The sequence below is a fragment of the Aethalodelphis obliquidens genome, unplaced genomic scaffold (assembly GCF_003676395.1).
Source record: "Aethalodelphis obliquidens isolate GAN/ISIS:26980383/991018 unplaced genomic scaffold, ASM367639v1 scaffold13, whole genome shotgun sequence".
Lineage (NCBI taxonomy): Eukaryota > Metazoa > Chordata > Mammalia > Artiodactyla > Delphinidae > Aethalodelphis > Aethalodelphis obliquidens.
In genome coordinates, this window is record NW_020837957.1 from 40,384,305 (window position 1) to 40,396,880 (window position 12,576).

The 12,576-nt window shown below is 36.1% G+C and overlaps 1 pseudogene; it reads right to left on the reverse strand.

Moving 5' to 3' along the window:
• Positions 1–1,340: 1,340 nt before the first annotated feature.
• LOC113624570 (BRISC complex subunit Abraxas 2 pseudogene) lies at positions 1,341–2,840 on the reverse strand (annotated as a pseudogene).
• Between the last annotated feature and the right edge of the window lie 9,736 nt (positions 2,841–12,576).

The following is a 12,576-nucleotide window of genomic DNA, read 5'->3' on the forward strand; positions in this document are numbered from 1 at the left end:
CAAATTTGTCCACTTTGGCTAATATCCTGAAAATAGCTGTTGACAATTTGCTTCTTTTAATGTTTATCCTTACTTTTCTATGATTTTAAGTGGAATGTTTAGTTTTTTCATTTCATATTTCTTTTACTCTTAATTTATAAACTCAAGATAGAAAGTTGTGTTTAGTTTAATATTCCCTGAATTTAAATTGAGCTACAACCAGATTTAAAAAGTTATTTTATTTTCCTCCAATCTGAGAAATGTTGATACAATCTCTACACTTGGGGTAAAAAAGACTATAAAGATAAAATATAGATCCTGAGTACATTTTTTTACCTGTAGCCCATAGGTTTATTTTTTCCCCAGATTTAAAATGAATATTTATTCATCAAGATTCCCAAACAGTTTATTAAATATCTTTCCTCCACAAATTGAATTAACACCAGGATTTGTCAGGAAATCTAAATGAATTAAATGCACTACATAGGTACTGAACTAAATCCACTGTGTCTGAAATCTGTTCATCACAAAATTTGAGTCTGGTACATAATTCCTTTCTGTCCTCCGTTACTGTACATGCTTCCTTTAAGACTGGAACTGAGACCATGAATTGGCTAATACAACATAGCAGTCACTGTAATCCTCCAAAAGAAAAATAAGTTATTTGATGACATACTTATTTGGATGATTACTTACTGGTAATTATCATTTCTACATTATTTAAAAGTCAATCATTTTAAGTGTCAATACATATTAGGCTAGTAGAAAAACGTTGAAGCAAAGCCCTCTCTTTTGATCTCACATAGTCATATCCAATATGACAAGAGAAGATATATCTGATTTGTGCCAATCAGACTTCATGGAATTATTTTTAAAAGTTTTCTGATAAAGATGAATTTGGCTTATCATAGAAAGAAAGTTCTTTGAAAGCTCTACTAAATTCATTTTCTTTTGGGAAAAGTAAATTTAAGGCATGATAGTGCAAGGAGTAAAATTTTCATTTATAGATTAATTATAGAACATTTATAGTTACTTGTGCTTAGTTTCTAATTTCTAATTTATTTTAAAGAACAAAACCTATGTTCATTATTTTACTTTGCCTAAACTTAACTGTACACCCTTGAATCACACCAGAATTAGGCAATTTGATTATCTTAATGGCTGTGTCTTAAAACCCGCACACTGGGACCAAAGGTGAGGATCTGCATATGTGAAGCTCCAACAAGTTCTGTGAACAAGGACTCTCCTCTTGGGAGTCCAGGGATCTAAGAAAGCAATTCTCCCTCAGAACAAGTTTTCAAATATTGTCTCAATAAGTAATTAAGAAAAACAGTGCTAAGTGGAGAGTGCATCTTCTTTAATTAATTCTGGGAGGTCTGAGTGTTCCTGGAGCCCTCTTGGGTATATGTCAGTGGTGGCAAATTCCTCAAACGTGAGTACTCCCTAATGTTAGGGGGACGGGGGTCAATCAAAGTTTCATCCTGCTCCACTTCCAGAATATTTCAGTCTGGCACTAATGGAAGCATAATTGGAAGAGCTCATGGCTTGAGATCAAGGCATAAATACTCTACTTTTCATGTGAGAAAGGCTCGAAGTGGTTTCTTGACTGTGTGTGAAAATCAGACTAAGAGGGAGGAGGATCAGAAAGCTCTGCATCTCCCAGTGTACTTCTACCTCAGCTACAGACTCATGGCATCAGAGGACCAAACATGGGTTCCAAACTTTCAGTCGGCATCTGTTTGCTTACCATTGCCTGCTGCAATCTTCCTTCTTGTTCTTTTTTTGTTTGTTTTTCATCTGAGTGATTTGTCTTCTTAATTTTTTCACTTCTGCCTGACAAGATTCAACAACTCACTCACTCTTTTCCACAGCTGCACACACTGCCTGCGTGAAGTGCGATATAAACCTGTGAATAGCCCTGATGTCTTTCATTACTCCGTCCTTGTTAAAAAAAAAAAAAAGTCATGACCATGCTCTTTAATAACTGGCATAACTCTTAATAATTGGCACTGAAGGCACTTTGTACTCATGCTGGCTAATCTTGCCTACGTTGGGAATAGCGAAGGATTTCCTTTGATTACATCTTCGATTTAGTCTAAAGAGAACATTTACTAAAGCATGAGTGGAGTTGTTGGCTGTGCAGATGAAATTGCAGAGAAGGAAAAGGAGGTCCAGCTTGGGGAGAACGCTGGTGAGCTGCTTGTGGAATAGCTCCTCTCTGCGTGTATCTGCTGTGTGTTTTGACAGAATCTGTACCCACCAATAACTTTCTCTGATCTTTAATACCATGCAAACTCTCTTTACTAACTTTGCTTGCCTAGTTATAAAAACTAAAAAGTTTTGAAGAAGGCTAATGGTTTCAATTACTTGCAAAAATTCTGCGTTGTTGATTTGTGAGTCACCAATGCTAAAGGTTTCACCTTGTATTACCTGTTCCAGCAAGAATCCTTCCTCAAATTTATCCCTTAAAAATAGCAGTCCCCAATTATAATCATGCTTAGGCTGGTGCTTCCATGAAGGGGGTCAATCTGGTCCTGGCAAGGAAGGGGGAAGCAAGTGAGATTCTGTCTGGCATACATCTGTGCTAAGGACCCCAAATTTATGATGAAGGTGGACGTCAGAGAAGCGCTAACCCGGGGAACTCGGTGTGGGCCTTGGAGCACTCCCCATAGGTGTTTACATGTAGAGTCTAAAAAATGTACTCTATATTTTTAATATATTTTATCAATTCAATATAAGGTCTTTCAGATTTTTATAGAGATTTTAAAGCATTAAAATTTATTGTTCTAATTGTTATTTAGATGTCATCTTCTATAATCCTATTTTATGCTCTTATTTTACTGTTTCCTTTTTTTCAACATCTTTATTGGAGTATAATTGTTTTATAATGGTGTGTTAGTTTCTGCTTTATAACAAAGTGAATCAGTTATACATATACATATGTCCCTATATCTCTTCCCTCTTGCATCTCCCTCCCTCCTACCCTCCCTATCCCACCCCTCTAGGTGTTCACAAAGCACCGAGCTAATCTCCCTGTGCTATGCGGCTGCTTCCCACTAGCTATCTATTTTACGTTTGGTAGTGTATATATGTCCATGCTACTCTCTCACTTTGTCCCAGCTTACCCTTCTCCCTCCGTGTATGCTCAAGTCCATTCTCTAGTAGGTCTGTGTCTTTATTCCTGTCTTGCCCCTAGTTTCTTCATGACCATTTTTTTCTAGATTCCATATATACGTGTTAGCATATGGTATTTATTTTTCTCTTTCTGACTTACTTCACTCTGTATGACAGTCACTAGGTCCATCTACCTCACTACAAATAACTCAGTTTTGTTTTTTTTTATGGCTGAGTAATATATGTGCCACATCTTTATCCATTCATCTGTTGATGGACACTTAGGTTGCTTCCATGTCCTGGTTATTGTAAATAGATCTGCAATGAACATTTTGGTACATGACTCTTTTTGAATGATGGTTTTCTCAGGCTATATTCCCAGTAGTGGGATTGCGGGTTTGTATGGTAGTTCTATTTGTTGATTTTAAGGAACCTCCATACTGTTCTCCATAGTGGCTGTATCAATTTACATTCCCACCAAAAGTACAAGAGGGTTCCCTTTTCTCCACACCCTCTCCAGTATTTATAGTTTGTGGATTTTTTGATGATGGCCATTCTGACTGGTGTGAGATGATATCTCATTGTAGTTTTGATTTGCATTTCTCTAATGATTAATGATGTTGAGCATTCTTTTATGGGTTTGTTGGCAATCTGTATATCTTCTTTAAAGAAGTGTCTGTTTAGGTCTTCTGCCCATTTTTGGATTGGGTTGTTTGCTTTTTGATATTGAGCTGCATGAGCTGTTTATAAATTTTGGAGATTAATCCTTTGTCAGTTGCTTCATTTGCAAATATTTTCTCCCATTCTGAGGGTTGTCTTTTCATCTTGTTTATGGTTTCCTTTGCTATGCAAAAGCTTTTAAGTTTCATTAGGTCCCATTTGTTTATTTTTGTTTTTATTTCCATTTCTCTAAGAGATGGGTCAAAAAGGATCTTGCTGTGATTTATGTCATAGAGTGTTCTGCCTATGTTTTCCTCTAAGGGTTTGATAGTGTCTGGCCTTAGATTTAGGTCTTTAATCCAATTTTTTTTTGTGGTATGCGGGCCTATCACTGTTGTGGCCTCTCTCACCATGGAGCTCTGGATGCGCAGGCTCAGCGGCCTTGGCCCACGGGCCCAGCCGCTCTGTGGCATTTGGGATCCTCCTGGACTGGGGCACGAACCCATGTCCCCTGCATCAGCAGGCAGACACTCAACCACTGTGCCACCAGGGAAGCTCTTTAATCCATTTTGAGTTTGCTTTTGTGTATGGTGTTAGGGAGTGTTCTAATTTCATTCTTTACATGTAGCTGTCCAGTTTTCCCAGCACCACTTATTGAAGAGGGTTTCTTCCCTCCACTGTATATTCTGGCCTCCTTTATCAAAGATAAGGTGACCATATGTGTGTGGATTTATCTCTGGGCTTTCTATCCTGATCCATTGATCTATCTTTCTGTTTTTGTGCCAGTACCATACTGTCTTGATTACTGTTGCTTTGTAGTATAGTCTGAAGTCAGGGAGCCTGATTCCTCCAGCTCCGTTTTTCTTTCTTAAGATTGCTTTGTCTATTTGGGGTCTTTTTTGTTTCCATACAAATTGTGAAATTTTTTGTTCTAGTTCTGTGAAAAATGCCAGTAGTAGTTTGATAGGGATTGCACTGAATCTGTAGATTGCTTAAGGTAGTATAGTCATTTTCACAATGTTGATTCTTCCAATCCAAGAATATGGTATACCTCTCCATCTGTTTGTATCATCTTTAATTTCTTTCATCAGTGTCTTATAGATATCTGCATACAGGTCTTTTGTCTCCTTAGGTAGGTTTATTCCTAGGTATTTTATTCTTTTTGTTGCAGTGGTAAATGGGAGTGTTTTCTTAATTTCACTTTCATATTTTTTATCATTAGTGTATACGGATGCAAGAGATTTCTGTGCAATAATTTTGTATCTTGCTACTTTACCAAATTCACTGATTAGCTCTAGTAGTTTTCTGGTGGCATCTTTAGGATTCTCTATGTATAGTATCATGTCATCTGCAAACAGTGACAGCTTTACTTCTTCTTTTCCGATTTGGATTCCTTTTAATTCTATTTCTTCTCTAATTGCTGTGGCTAAAACTTTCAAAACTATGTTGAATAATACTGGTGAGAGTGGGCAACCTTGTCTTCTTCCTGATATTAGTGGAAATGGTTTCAGTTTTTCACCATGGAGGACAATGTTGGCTGTGGGTTTGTCATATATGGCCTGTATTATGTTGAGGAAAGTCCCTCTATGCCTACTTAATGGAGGGTTTTTTATCATAAATCAGTGTTGAGTTTTGTCAAAAGCTTTTTCTGCATCCATTGAGATGATCATATGGTTTTTATCCTTCTGTTTATTAATATGGTGTATCACATTGATTGATTTGTGTATATTGAAGAATCCTTGCATTCTTGGGATAAACCCCACTTGGTCATGGTGTATGATCCTTTTAATGTACTGTTGGATTCTGTTTGCTAGCATATTGTTGACGATTTTTGCATCTATGTTCATCAGTGATATTGGCGTGTAGTTTTCTTCCTGTGTGACATCTTTGTCTGGTTTTGGTATCACGGTGATGGTGGCCTCATAGAATGAGTTTGGGAGTGTTTCTCCCTCTGCTATATTTTGGAAGAGTTTGAGAATTATAGGTGTTAGCTGTTCTCTAAGTGTTTGATAGAATTCACTTGTGAAACCATCTGGTCCTGGTCTTTTGTTTGTTGGAAGTTTTTAAATCACAGTTTCAATTTCAGTGCTTGTGATTGGTCTGTTCATATTTTCTATTTCCTCCTGGTTCAGTCTCAGAACATTGTGCATTTGTAAGAATTTGTCCATTTCTTCCAGATTGTCCATTTTATTGGTATATAGTTGCTTGTAGTAATCTCTCATGATCCTTTGTATTTCTGCAGTGTCAGTTGTTCCTTCTTTTTCATTTTTAATTGTATTGATTTGAGTCTTCTCCCTTTTTTTTCTTGATGAGTCTGGCTAATGGTTTATCAATTTTGTTTATCTTCTCAAAGAACCAGCTTTTAGTTTCATTGATCTTTGCTATTGTTTCCTTCATTTCTTTTTCATTTATTTCTGATGTGATCTTTATGATTTCTTTCCTTCTACTAACTTTGGGGTTTTTTTGCTCTTCTTTCTCTAATTGCTTAAGTGTAAGGTTAGGTTGTTTATTTGAGATGTTTCTTGTTTCTTAAGGTAGGATTGTATTGCTATAAACTTCCCTCTTAAAACTGCTTTTGCTGTATCCCACAGGTTTTGGGTCATCGTTTTTTCATTGTCATTTGTTTCTAGGTATTTTTTGTTTTCTTCTTTGATTTCTTCAGTGATCTTTTAGTTATTAAGTAGTGTATTGTTTAGCCTCCATGTGTTTGTATTTTTTTTGCAGTTCACTCAGTCCCATGTAATTAATTTTTTTTCATCTTAATATTTTGTTAGCACTTTTATGAATTCATCAGTTTTCCATTAGAGTTATGAAAATGCTTATTCATTCAGTTCAGCAGTATAGTCAATTACCAGAAACCTGTACTTGTCAGAGTCTTTTCCATGAATTCCTTGAAGATGAAACTCTTTTATGGGAACATATTTGCAAAAGCATCAGAGTACACCCAGAGCTGTCTGTAAATGCCAAAGACTTAAAAATGACCACAGTTAAAGATTTGATGAAAGTTCACAATAATGCAATTGACAAGGAAATTTAGTTATTTCTGAGATATACATTGTAAGGTAATAACTATAATTATGACTTATAACATTATACCAGAATATATAAGATTTTTAGAAATTTCATGTAATGTCTGAAACATTTATATTAACATATGTCCATACAAATAACCCAAAGAAAGATTAGTATTACTTGTTTTTGTTTGTTTGCTTGTTTGTTTTTTATACTGCAGGTTCTTATTAGTCATCAATTTTATACACATCAGTGTATAAAAGTCCATCCCAATCGCCCAATTCAGCACACCACCATCCCAACCCCACTGCTGTTTTTCCCCCTTGGTGTCCATACGTTTGTACTCTACATCTGTCTCTCAACTTCTGCCCTGCAAACTGGTTCATTTGTACCATTTTACTAGGTTCCACATACATGCATTAATATACTATATTTGTTTTTCTCTTTCTGACTTACTTCACTTTGTACGATAGTCTCTAGATCCATCGACGTGTCAACAAATGACTCAATTTCATTCCTTTTTATGGCTAATATTCCAATGTATATATGTACCACCACTTCTTCATCCATTCATCTGTCAATGGGCATTTAGGTTGCTTCCATGACCTGGCTATTGTAAATAGTGCTGCAATGAACATTGGGATGCCTGTGTCCTTTTGAATTACAGTTTTCTCTGGATATATGCCCAGTACTGGGATTGCTGGATCATATGGTAATTCTATTTTTAGTTTTTAAGGAACCTCCATACTGTTCTCTACAGTGGGTGTATGAATTTACATTCCCACCAACAGTGCAAGAGGGTTCCCTTTTGTCTGCACCCTCTCCAGAATTTGTTGTTTGTAGATTTTCTGATGATGCCCAATCTAACTAGCGTGAGGTGATACCTCATTGTAGTTTTGATTTGCATTTCTCTAGTAATTAATGATGTTGAGCCCCTTTTCATTTGCTTCTTGGTCATCAGTATGTCTTCTTTGGAGAAATGTCTATTTAGGTCTTCTGCCCATTTTTGGATTGGGTTGTTTGTTTCTTTAATATTGAGCTGAATGTGTTGTTTATATACTTTGGAGATTAATCCTTTGTCTGTTGATTCATTTACAAATATTTTCTCCCATTCTGAGGGCTGTGTTTTAGTCTTGTTTATGGTTTCCTTTGCTGTGCAAAAGCTTGTAAGTTTCATTAGGTCCCATTTGTTTATTTATGTTTTTATTTCCATTACTCTAGGAGGTGGATCAAAAAAGATCTTGCTGTCATTTATGTCAAAGAGTGTTCTTCCTATGCTTTCCTCTAAGAGTTTTAAAGTGTCCAGTCTTACATTTAGGTCTTGAATCCATTTTGAGTTAATTTTTGTGTATGGTGTTAGGGGGTGTTCTAATTTCATTCTTTTACATGTAGCTGTCCAGTTTTCCCAGAACCACTTATTGAAGAGACTCTTTCCTCCATTGTATATCTTTGCCTCCTTTGTCATAGATTAGTTGACCATATGTGCATGGGTTTATCTCTGGGCTTTCTATCTTGTTCCATTGATCTATATTTCTGCTTTTGTGCCAGTACCATATTGTCTTGATTACTGAAGTTTTGTAGTATAGTCTGAAGTCAGGGAGACTGATTCCTCCATCTCCATTTTCTTCCCTGAAGACTGCTTTCTCTTTTGGGGTCTTTTGGGTCTCCATACAAATTAAAAGATGATTTTTTTCTAGTTCCATAAAAAATGCCATTGGTAATTTGATGGGGATTGCATTGAATCTGTAGATTGCTTTGGGTAGTATAGTCATTTTCATATTATTGATTCTTCCAATCCAAGAACATGGTATATCTCTCCATCTGTGTGTATCGTCTTTAATTTCTTTCATCAGTGTCTTATAGTTTTCTGCATACACGTCTTTTTTCTCCCTAGGTAGGTTTATTCCTAGGTATTTTATTCTTTTTGTTGCAGTGGTAAATGGGAGTGTTTCCATAATTCCTCTTTTAGATTTTTCATCATTAGTGTATAAGAATGCAAGAGATTTCTGTGCATTAATTTTGTATCCTGCAGCTTTACCAAATTCATTGATTAGCTCAAGTAGTTTTCTGGTGGCATCTTTAGGATTCTCTATGTATAGTATCATGTAATCTGCAAACAGTGACAGCTTTACTTCTTTTCCAATTTGTATTCCTTTTATTTCTTTTGCTTCTCTGATTACCATGGCTAGGACTTCAAAAACTATGTTGAATAATAGTGGTGAGAGTGGACATCCTAGTCTCATTCCTGATCTTAGAGGAAATGCTTTCAGTTTTTCACCACTGAGAATGATGTTTCCTGTGGGTTTGTCATATATGCCCTTTATTATGTTGAGGTAGGTTCCCTGTATGTCCACTTTCTGGAGAGTTTTTATCATAAATCAGTGTTGAATTTTGTCAAAAGCTTTTTTGGCATCTATTGAGATGATCATATGGTTTTTATTCTTCAATTTTTTAATATGGTGTATCACATTGATTGAGTTGCTTATAATGAAGAATCCTTGCATCCTTGGGATAAATCCCAGTTGATCGTGGTGTATGATCCTTTTAATGTGTTGTTAGTTCTGTTTTCTAGTGTTTTGTTGAGGATTTTTGCATCTATATTCATCAGTGATATTGGTCTGTAATTTTCTTTTTTTGTAGTACCCTTGTCTGGTTTTTGTATCAGGGTGATTGTAGCCTCATAGAATGAGTTTGGGAGTGTTCCTTCCTCTGCAAATTTTTGGAAGAGTTTGAGAAGGATAGGTGGTAGCTGTTCTCTAAATGTTTGATAGAATTTACCTCTGAAGCCATCTGGTCCTGGACTTTTGTTTGTTAGAAGATATTTACTCACAGTTTCAATTTCATTACTTGTGATTGGTCTGTTCATATTTTCTGTTTCTTCCTGGTTCAGTCTCAGAAAGTTATACCTTTCTAAGAATTTGTCCATTTCTTCCAGATTGTCAATTTTATTGGCATAGAGTTGTTTGTAGTAGTCTCTTAGGATGCTTTGTATTTCTGCATTGACTGTTGTAACTTCTCCTTTTTCATTTGTAATTTTATTGATTTCAGTCCTCTCCCTCTTTATCTTGATGAGTCTGGCTAATGGTTTATCAATTGTGTTTATCTACTCAAAGAACCAGCTTTTAGTTTTATTGATCTTTGTTATTGTTTTCTTTGTTTTTATTTCATTTATTTCTGCTCTGATCTTTATGATTTCTTTCCTTCTGCTAACTTTGGGTTTTGTTTGTTCATCTTTCTCTAGTTACTTTAGGTGTAAGGTTAGATTGTTTACTTGAGATTTTTCTTGTTTCTTGAGTTGGCTTGTATAGCTATAAATTTCCTGCTTAGAACTGTTTTTGCTGCATCCCATAGATTTTGGATCATCGTGTTTTCATTGTCATTTGTTTCTAGGTATTTTTTGATTTCCTCTTTCATTTCTTCAGTGTTCTGTTGGTTATTTAGTAATGTAATTTTTAGCCTCCATGTGTTTGTGTTTTTTATGTTTTTTTCCTTGTAATTCATTTCTAATCTCATAGCATTGAGGTCAGAAAAGATGCTTCATATGTTTTCAATTTTCTTAAATTTACTGAGGCTTGATTTGTGACCCAAGATGTGTTCTATCCTGGAGAATGTTCCATGTACACTTGAGAAGAAAGTGTAATCTGCTGGTTTTGGATGGAACGACATATAAATATCAGTTAAAGCTATCTGGTCGACTGTGTCATTTGAAGCTTCTGTCTCATTATTTATTTTCATTTTGGATGATCTGTCCATTGGTGTAAGTGAGGTGTTAAAGTCCCCCACTATTATTTTATTACTATCAATTTCCTCTTTTATAGCTGTTAGCACTTGCCTTATGTATTGAGGTGCTCCTATGTTGGGTGCATATATATTTATAATTTTTATATCTTCTTCTTGGATTGATCCCTTGATCATTATGTAGTGTCCTTCCTTGTCTCTTGTAACGTTCTTTATTTTAAAGTCTACTTTATCTGATATGAGTATAGTTACTCCAGCTTTCTTTTGATTTCCATTTGCATGGAATATCTTTTTCTATCCCCTCACTTTCAGTCTGTATGTGTCTCTAGTTCTGAAGTGGGTTTCTTGTAGACAGCATATATATACGTCTTGTTTTTGTATCCATTCAACAAGCCTGTGTCTTTTGGTTGGAGCATTTAATCCATTCACGTTTAAGGTAATTATCGATATGTATGTTCTTATGACCATTTTCTTAATTGTTTTGTGTTTGTAGGTCCTTTTCTTCTCTTGTGTTTTCCACTTAGAGAAGTTCCTTTAGCATTTGTTGTAGAGCTGGTTTGGTGGTGCTGAATTCTCTTAGCTTTTGCTTGTCTGTAAAGCTTTTGATTTCTCTATAGAATCTGAATGCGATCCTTGCTGGGTAGAGCAGTCTTGGTTGCAGTTTCTTCCCTTTCATCACTTTAAGTATATCATACCAGTCCCTTCTGGCTTGTAGAGTTTCTGCTGAGAAATCAGCTGTTAACCTTATGGGAGTTCCCTTGTGTGTTGTCATTTTTCCCTTGTTGTTTTCAATAATTTTTCTCTGTCTTTAATTTTTATCAATTCGATTATGATGTGTCTTGACGTGTTTCTCCTTGGATTTATCCTGTATGGGACTCTCTGTGCTTCCTGGACTTGATTAACTGTTTCCTTTCCCATATTAGGGAAGTTTTCAACTATAATCTCTTCAAATATTTTCTCAGTCCTTTTCTTTTTCTCTTCTTCTTCTGGGACCCCTATAATTCAAATGTTGGTACATTTAATGTTGTCCCAGAGGTCTCTGAGACTGTCCTAAATTCTTTTCGTTTTTTTTTTTTTTCTTTATTCTGCTCTGCAGTAGTTTTTTCCACTGTTTTATCTTCCAGGTCACTTATCTGTTCTTCTGACTCAGTTATTCTGCTATTGATCACTTCTAGAGAAGTTTTAATGTCATTTATTGTGTTGTTCATCACCATCTGTTTGCTCTTTCACTCTTCTAAGTCCTTGTTAAACGCTTCTTGAATTTTCTCCATTCTATTTCCAAGATTTTGGATCATCTTTACTATCATTATTCTGAATCCTTTTCCAGTAGACTGCCTATACCTTCTTCATTTGTTAGGTCTGGTGGGTTTTTGCCTTGCTCCTTCATCTGCTGTGTGTTTCTCTGTCTTCTCATTTTGCTTAACTTACTCAGTTTGGGGTCTCCTTTTCACAGGCCTCAGGTTCATAGTTCCTGCTGTTTTTGGTGTCTGTCCCCAGTGGCTAAGGTTGGTTCAGTGGGTTGTGTAGGCTTCCTGGTGGAGGCAACTAGTGCCTCTGTTCTGGGATGAGGCTGGATCTTGTCTTTCTGTTGGGCAGGTCCACGTCTGGTGCTGTGTTTTGCGGTGTCTGTGGTCTTATTATGATTCTAGGCAGCCTCTCTGCTAATGGATGGGCTTGTGTTTATGTCTTGTTTGTTGGATGGCATAGGGTATGCAGCACTGTAGCTTGCTGGTCTTTGAGTGGAGCTGGGTCTTGGCATTGAGATGGAGATCTCTGGATGATTTTCACCATTTGATATTATGTGGAGCTGGGAGGTCTCTTGTGGACCAGTGTCCTGAACTTGGTTCTCCCACCTCAGAGGCACAGCCATGATGCCTGGCTGGAGGACCAAGAACCTGTTATCTACACGGCTCAGAATCAAAGGGAGAAAAAAGAAAGAAAGAAAGAAAAGGAAGATAAAATAAAGTAAAATAAAATAGTTTTTTAAATACAAAATAAAAATAATTATTAAAAAAATGTTTTAGTGGGCTTCCCTGGTGGTACAGTGGTTGAGAGTCTGCCTGCTGATGCAGG